The 9,278-nt window shown below is 37.6% G+C and overlaps 1 long non-coding RNA gene across 1 annotated transcript; it reads left to right on the top strand.

Annotated features, from left to right (window-relative positions):
• Positions 1-1,397: 1,397 nt before the first annotated feature.
• On the top strand, positions 1,398-8,787 carry LOC149081342 (uncharacterized). Its single transcript, XR_016193427.1, has 4 exons — positions 1,398-1,421; positions 4,181-4,213; positions 7,013-7,045; positions 8,645-8,787. It is a non-coding gene; the product is annotated as an uncharacterized LOC149081342 (long non-coding RNA).
• The last annotated feature ends 491 nt before the right edge of the window (positions 8,788-9,278 follow it).

The following is a 9,278-nucleotide window of genomic DNA, read 5'->3' on the forward strand; positions in this document are numbered from 1 at the left end:
CCCGTTTATCTAACGTGCGTTAGGTTAGGACGAGGTTTCCGGATTTATAACCGATTCGTCAAATAGAGATAATCCAAATTTGTTGCCAAAAGTGAAGTACGTGAAGTGGTTAGTGTTTAATGTGAAATCTCAGGACAAGCATCATGAGAAATCATCAAGAGTGTTGGAATTTTTTCTTCAATCCGGTGAGCATACAGCTCTTGCAAATGTAGCTGTAGAGAAATAAAGCGTAGGAAACTAGGGATTTTTTCGCATCGAGATCCTGGTTAACTTACATCTACCTAAACTCTCGCCAAAACGCGAGAAAGTCTATCTCGAGTCCGACTAGATCTCTCGCGACTTTCTACCTTTCATTTTGTCTAGAACTTCACAGCAAATGTGAACGAAATAAGAAACCTTGCTGTGATAACCCTTTTTGTTTTCCATGCTTCATTTCTCGACATTTTCGGAAGTTTTATGCAGACGTATCTGAATTAGGAGCAACAATTCCAATGCCCTGAATAATGATTTTCCATAGTGCTTGTTCCGATTGCGTGTTGCCATTCCTACCTGTTTTTTTTTTTTTTTCCAATTTCTAAACAAATCTATATCCGCTACGATGTGCAGAGGCCAGATATCTCGAACGGAAAAATATATCAGTTTCCCGAATTCCTCATCATTCATTGCAACCACCCGTACCAAACCACCAAAGAAACTTTCTTATGACCGTGTACATATAGTAACCTTTAAATTTCTTTGCGGCCATGATACAATTTTCGAAGGTACCATAATCATCATCAAGGCGACTTTATTCACCCATGGTAAACCCTGAGCTATTTGGCCATCTCAGGTGCTTGTAATGACCATCATATGGGGGGGGGGTGTTATCAGGGTGTCCTGCAAGTGCTAATGAGGATTATTTCATCAACCGTTCGTCGAAGAGGTATGATTTCAATTTAAAAAATGCTCAGAAAGACGTTCCGAAATCACCCTGTATCAGTTTTCAGATTGAGAAAACAGTGTCTTACAAAATAAAATATCTAAATTCTGTCCTCTAACTTCTTAGTCACAAAGTTGTTACCCTGTATCTCCTGAAGTCAACAGAAAAAAATTCCATGTTTTCAACTGCAATATTGACTGAGATTTTCCAATTCAAAAATCTGCGAAAAGTTAGAAAAGGGCATCAAAAACAAACGGACAAACCGGGCAATTTTTGAGCATTTGAAACCATACCTCTCTACGACAAACGGTTGATGAGATAAAGGCCGCATCAGCACTTACGGGACACCATGTATACTGTGTGATTTTGAATATTATTTATTCGTTATGAATTGTTCGGCAATATATAACCTGCCGTGAATGTGTCTCTAATTGCTTATAATGTAGTTTTGGAATCATTAAGTTATATTATCTGATTGCAGTTAGCAGAAACGGCAGATACGGTGAGTTACAATTATTTATAACATTAATTGTGAAATCAAAATCTCTTGCATAACACTCGAGCCTAGCGCCCACAGGTTTCAAGAACTTCCGACGCCCTTGCTTTCCGGGTCAAGTAGTTTCACAATGAAACGACTTTATAATTCAAATTTTTCTTTTGGCCACTAGGGGGCCCGAAGAGATTTAACAAAGTGTTAATTCCTGAAACCCGCTATTTCTCTTCAAAGAATTAAATATTCACTGTTTCATAACTTAAAATATTTTCGTTCGAAAAGGTGAAAAATGACTTACTTATGCATTCACGGTGATAATTATTTTTTAAAGTGATAATTAAAAAAACCCAATAAATAAATTTCATGTCATTGGTATACAGTCATTACAGAGATGTGCATTTTCAAGCCAATACCACCAGATTTGGCAACAAAGTGATAAGTCGCCACAGCATACAAATTACACATCTTCAGAACTATCTCCAGGGTGGGAACTCTGCGCCAACTGCGCCGTAGTGGGCCAAAATTAACATCTTGCGCGATCCTGCTCCAACAGTATATTTTCGTATTTTTCTGCGCCAAATAACGAATTGTGCTTCAGTATGCCGGGAAATTCGGATGGACGCCAAAATTTCTTTTCCTGCTTGCCGCGGAACGATTCTTTCCGAGAAGAGCGTATTTTTCTCCACTATACTTAAACTATCGTCCGTCATCGGGCTTTCCATCGCGAAACCCCGATAATATCTGTGATCGTGCAACTGAAGATGGTTTGCAATGATCTTTCAGCTTTAAAGCACAAATGTGAGTCAGTTTCCGTTTCCAAAAAAAAAAAAGAAAGTCGCCACTGGAAGCAGCAGAAATTACTGTAGTTGATCGCCACTGCGTCAATGTCAAATCCCGATGTTTCGTGAAAAAAAAAAATTCATTTCGGGAGTAAAAATCGCATGTCCGCCGAATTACGAATGCTAATTCAGAAACTTTGCCGAATTACGAGGTGTTAAGTCACCAATATCGCCAAATAACGAGAGTCAGATCGCCAATCTTGCCAAATAATGGATGCGAGGTCGCCAAACATAGTGTTGATTTTTCCGAAATTCTCTTCCACTTTGCAATAATTTCTTTCCAAGTATAAAAAAAATTGGAACACTTACAGAAAACATTTTTAGCCCGTTTGAACTGTTGCTTTTCCAGACAGCAAATAGTGCCTTGAGTAAACAAAAATCATCTTAAATAGACTGGTGCTAAAAAATTTTATGGCAGCCGCTCTTTCAAACAAGGTGTCAAAAGCCTGAAACATCAAAAACAAAAAACAAGGTGATGAAAAGATGTTTGATGATAAAAGACAGTGCAGTTGTTTTATTTTGAAGAGGGGTGGGATTTAACGAAAATATTCTTGTTAATTTCGCTGCTCCAATTTATAAATATCTGCTCCGAATCCTATATTTTGCTGCTCCAAAAACTGCTCCGAATCCTGAATTTTGCTGCTCCAAAGCTGCTCCGAAATTGCTTTCGTCACTTCCCACCCGTGTATCTCGATAAGTGTATCACTTCAAAATAAGAGTTTTTTTTGTAAATGATTTATCAGAAATTTTTCTATAAAAATTTACGCAATTCTTCAATTTTGCCGATTGCAACGAACATAAAAATGATTTCCTCTTTTCATATCTCTTTGTTCCATTACCTGACGGTTTATTAAATGAAAAAATATATATACTGAATATACTTTTAATCTGCTTTTACTAAGCGTTATTTGTAAACTTATTTTTAGTCTTCATAATTAAAGTTCCATTTTGAAATGGCCGTAAAAGGGAAATACAGTCGGCCCCCCGTATTCGCGGGGGTTACGTTCCGGGAGTGACCGCGAATACGGAAATCCGCGAATAACAGAAACCATAGGTTTTTTTTATTGTATATCTCGTTTATCAAACATCATGAGAAAGAACAAGTTGACGCAGAGGTAGAAGGGAACGTAAAAGAGGGTGTAGCGATTGTTGGCGATGTTTTCTGAAAGAATGATGTGATTTTTCTGTGTTTGCCGTGTCTTCTTCTTCATATCATCAAGCATGTTGGAGTATGTTAACAAGGCTACCTGTACTAAATTTTATACATGTGAAGAGCGTAAAAAAGGGATTTATGTTATGAAAATGATCCATTGCTGATTTCAGCTTGCGAATCCCTTCCGCTATGTTACTTGTGGTGAACTTGTCTTCTACTTCTTCATCTCCATCTTCTTCATCTGGCGCTGCTTCAGTTTCAGGACCAGTTAGCTGCATTAACTCCTCCTCGGTCGACCCAATATCAAAAGAACTTTGAATAGCATGTATTCACTCTCAAGGTACACATTCTGACTTCCGGAACAAAACACCGTTAAAACCAATCCAGGAAAAGTGTTTTCATAGTCCAAGCCTTTTTATTGTTCCTGATATACTAAGAGCTACTGTTGAGAACGCAGTAATGCGATTTAACTTGCTTTCAGAAAATGGCGGAAGCCATATTGAACATGCTTTGTAACACGTTTTAGAAACGATTAAAACATTTTAAACCGATGTCTTCATGTCTTATTTCGTTTAACAATATTGAATATAGCACTATTCCATTCCCCACTGGTGGTGAGTTTTTGAACTTTTTTTTTTTGCGCAAAATTGAATCCCATGACCTCCTGTAAACTTTTACCAAGTTTTATAACATTTTGTCCAGTAGTTTTCCTTTTATGGCTATTTCAAAGTTGAACTTTAATTCTAAAGAAACTGTATATCAACATTTCATTCTAGGTTAATAATGTTGTAAACGGTGTAGGAGAAACGGTAAGTAGTACTTTTCCAACTATATTTTAAAAATATAATTTTGTACAAAAAAAAAAGCTTTAAACAATTCATACTACGCATTATTTCCTACACTGAGACATTAGTTTCCTCGAAATGTTACTTTCGAATTTTCTGCTTTCATTCAATCAAACAATGGTGATGTTACAGTAAAAGCCCGAAGAGAGCGCTTGCAAACGTTTTCACACTTCGAACCCCCAAGTCAAAGCCCGTTTTTAATAAATCGTTTCGTGAACTTATTAGCTCTTGATGATCATTAATAAATTAATAATTATAATAAATTAATAATTATAATAAATTAATAATTATAATAAATTAATGAATCAATTGGTTAGTTAATGTACCCCGAACAGTAAAAGCCCGTTTTTAATGAATACATGAACTATCATAAACCAAAAAATTTCCAACGCTTAGTAACTATTGATTGTAATTATAATTAGTTCATATTCAACAAATGAGTGACACTCTTATTGATTTACAAATAGTTCTTAATACTCATTAATAAATTGATTAATTAACAATGGTTATTAATTACCTAACAACTACCATGGGGAACTAATGACTGTGTTCACGTTGGTTAATTAATTCATTAGTCGGTTAATAATTGATTATAACTATTAAATAACTATGATCATTAATTAATGATCGTCTGGTACCAATAGGTTCATAATGTTTAATGATTCATTGAAAAAACGGGGGTCTTTGATTCAGAAAATTCCGAAATGAAAACGTTTACAAGTATATTTCGTTCTTTCACCAACTCGCTTTGGTAAAACCTAGGTAATATCAGTAAAACCTTAGTTTTACTAGTTTTTAGGGCTTTTACCGTTATACATAAATAGAATGCAGCACAACAATCAGGTGAACGCAGAAACTCCTGTTGATTTGAAACATCCATTTTTTCCATGATGTTTCTATAATGTATATTACAAATCGATTCTATTCAAACATAACTCTAATATGTAAAAAATATATTGTATGGATATTTTAATTATACAGTCGCCCCCCCCCCCCCGTATTCATGGGGGTTACGTTCCGAGGGTGACCACGAATACAGAAATCCGCGAATAACCGAAACCATAGGTTTCTTTTTTTTGTATATTTCGTTTATTGAACATCAGGAGAAGAGCAGGGTGATTCCGCTATGTTACTTCTGGTTAACTTGTCGTCTACTTATTTATCTTGATCTTCTTCATCTGGTGCTGCTTCAGTTTCAGGACCAGTCAGCTGCATTAACTCCTCCTCGTTCAACCCAGTTTCAAAAGAAGTTTGAGAACAGCGTGTATTCACTCTCAAGGTGCCTCCTGACTTCCGAAATGGAGACACCGTTAAAACCAATCTAGGAAAAGTGTTTTCACAGTCCAAGCCTTTTTATTGTTCGTCTAAAATACTGGGAGCTTTGACTTATCCTTCCCTTCAATGCTCACGGATTCGCAGATTTGAAAATGATGGTGGACTTTATCATGTACCCATACGCATTTGCGCAAAACAACATAGTAAGTCTAACTCTACTTGCCTTAAAAAAAGGAGCTCGCTTTTTTCTCTTGCTTAACTTCTTTGTGGCGTTTTCTTCCAAAATAGTGTAGTTTCGTCAGCGTTAAACACCTGGTGAGGTGCATAACCCTTCTCTTTAATAATTTTCTACAAATCTTTCGAAATTTTCTAGCTGCCTTCTGGTCGCCAAGAGGCTTGATCACCAGTGATTTTTATATTGCGTGATCCTCTGATGCCTTTTAATTGTGGAAGAGTAAAAATTGTTCTTCTTTCTGTTATAATATTACAATCAATTGGAATACCTTTTTGTATCAGCCTTGTACCTACAAAAAAAAACAGCATTTTCTGTACGAAAAACGCGTGGATCCCGTACGCGCTGCAAAGTTTTCACTGCCACGGGTGCAGCTACAGCTACGGCTGAACGAATTTCAGATTCCTTTTCCGTGCTATACCTCACCGTAGATTCGTTGATTCCGTAATGGTACTTTCCACACCAGGTATTGACTTACATTCACCAAGCATAGTTTTCACTTTTATTTGCCTTTTCAAAGCATTATCAGTAGCACTAGAAGAATGAGCCATCCTAAACAAGCACAACTCAAATTTTGTAAACAAAACACGTGAATGACAATTGCTGAGTGTTGTCAAAAAGAAATTTCCAATAAATAAAATAAAAACCGCGAAAATTCGGGGGGCCAGCTGTATATCTTTGACGAGAAACTTCCTTTTCTCCGCCTCAACCATGTCACCGAAATTGGCGAGATATCTCGCTTCCTCTGAAGCCTCATATTTCGACAATAATGAGACCAAAGATAGGAATGTCATCAAATAATATGGGGTTGAGTTGGAGAAAAAAATTGTTTGGTTAATTTTAACTCTATTATGTGCAGTGTGATTTCGCACCAAGATCTGTGCGCAGATTTTTGGAACTTGAAAAGGCTTTGAAAAGTATCCACATCCTTTTACAAAAGTATTAAAAAGCTCCATAAGTTTCAGAAATTTTAATGCAAAACAGCTCAGAACATGGCAAATCAAACACAGAACATCAGTGTGTTTATTGAGTATTGGAAATTTAAAAACTGATTAAAATCCTGGGAGCACTCTGATAAATAACGGCCTACTTTGCATACGATATTTTCACATCCAAAAATAGTTTATGTGTGTTTGGAAAATGATGAAAGCGAAACACAAATGTGTGTTTTCACATATTCCAAATGAGCTTCTTGTATGTTTCAAAATCTCATGTGAGCATATAGTGCAACTTTACTGTGATTTGTTTTTTTATAGCTCGGTGCTGTCGGCGATGCTGCGAGAGATACAGTAAGTATTTATACTCCATGTACATACAGGGTGATTCTGAAAAGATGGGGAAAAATCTTTAAGAGGTGATAGTACACACCAATACAAAAAATTGTCATCAGAGAATGCAGGGTCTAACGCATAGTTTCCCAACCTCTTTTTGTCCCATCGCCACCTTCTTCAGAATTTTTTTTTCTCCCAAAGCAATCTAACCAATAGCATCCTATGTTAAACCTGTAGCTTCTTCCGCCCCCCTGGAACATTCCATCGCCCTCCAGGGGGCGTCAACGCCCACGTTGGGAATCACTGGTCTAACGTGAAACGGACATGCGCTAACAAATTTCGAAAAGGCCGCTCCACAAACGTTAAAACGGCATTTCTGTTGAAATTTATCGGGCGAAGGAGAACATCATGCATGCAAATGTAACCTGGGGAAGAAGAAGAAACCGTCTGCAAATCTGCGTCGTCACAGTGAATAAAAGGCGCGGCCCTTTAAAGTTGTTCCAGCGTGTAGCTGTTCTAACAGTTGTAACGTACGGGATAATGGTACACATTAGTAATGCTGAAGGGTGTGAAATTCATGTCTGTGCTTACGGTTTCTTCTTCTTCCCCAGGTTACATTTGCATGCATGATGTTCTTCTTCGCCCGATAAATTTCAACAGGAATGCCGTTTTAAGGTTCGCGGAGCGGCCGTTTCGAAATGCGCCAGCGCTTTTGCGTTTCATGTTAGACCAGTGGTTCTCAACCTGGGCCCCGCCCCTGAAAGCCCCCCCCCCTCTCCCGAGGTCCTGCGATATTCTAGGAGGCCACAGGAGAAAATCAGAAGAAAGGTGATCCACGACAGGGGGTAAAGGGAGTCATGGAGAGCTGTGAAGAGAAAAGCTTTAAAAGTGAAACATGGTTGGAATATATTACTACTTTCAGAATCGGTCCATGGAACCAGGGGCATCTTAACCCTTGAGTCTATGTGGACATGACCCGGGTCTTAATGTCTATAATGAAGGGAGGGGGACTGCACTATATGGGATCTGGTACTATGATTTTCATATGTAAGCTGTTACTTCCAGCTAAGTATTGAGGGCCGCCAGAGCAACGGTTGATGTGTTGGGAGGGTCGATTTATCGTGCAGGTTCGTTGGATCGTCCCGTATTTTACACAGACCGTTTTTTATCATATAATTTGACTTCTGGGAGAGATAATAATCCACCATTTGAATCCGTGCCTAGCTAGGATTCCAGAGATTGATCTGATTTATTAAAATTTCATTCATAATAAAAAAATACAAAGTATCTCACTCTTGGATGAGGGTAGAGGGGACCCAGCTGGATAGTACAGGGGACTACGAGAAAAAATTTGATCCATGGAGGGCCATGAGTTGAAAAAAGGTTAAATTGTTCGTTTTTGAGTGTACTGTCACCTCTTGAAGTTTTTCCCATCTTTTATGAATCACCCTGTATTCAAACTTTCTGAAGTGTTGTTAATCGATGGTTATCTGGAGTTGTCTCAAAAATATCGTTTTGTCCATCTTAATATTCATTAGTTCCATCAATACGGGTGTGATTTTACATGCTTAATTTTTTGTTCGATTATAACCGTATAATGAACCAATCCGATGACAGCTGACAGGGGACGTAAGTACGCATTATGGTCTGAATAGTAATTTTCAACCATCCATTTCTTCATCAAAATTTAGAATAACCTCTTTGCTCCAGAGGTACAAATATTTTTACCTAATTTTTAACGGTTATAAATTGTTTTTCATGATTCTTTTTTCATGTTAAAGACCGAGGTACACATATGTGTGTATCAAACTTCTAGTAAAGATTTCGAGTCGGATTTCGGTCTCGAAGATTTCGGTCCTTCCCAGCATAACCCAAATTACACGGGTAATATCCAGGAATGGGCAGAGTCCGGGCCGTTTCTGGCAGTAAAGATTTCGAGAAAATATTCAAATAAATATCGTTGGAAAAACAGGACCAATATATAAAAAAAATCAGAACAACGAAAAGTACAGGAATGTCCCGTAACACGGGACACCGGTGGTCCGTCAAATTGTTTCAGGCATTTCATTGCTCTTGATTTTCATAATACAAATACAAATACCACGCCACAACAGGCAAATTGCCCAACGAGGTGGCTGACTTAAGAACATCATGGATCCCCGAGCCATTTTTTGGAGGCCCTACCTACTACTGCTACACCACACATTTATTAAACTAACACACTTTATTACACAAAAATTAATACTTGATA

Source organism: Pholcus phalangioides, unplaced genomic scaffold (assembly GCF_987345545.1).
Source record: "Pholcus phalangioides strain wild (caught in Gottingen) unplaced genomic scaffold, Ppha-v1.0 ptg000010l_1, whole genome shotgun sequence".
Lineage (NCBI taxonomy): Eukaryota > Metazoa > Arthropoda > Arachnida > Araneae > Pholcidae > Pholcus > Pholcus phalangioides.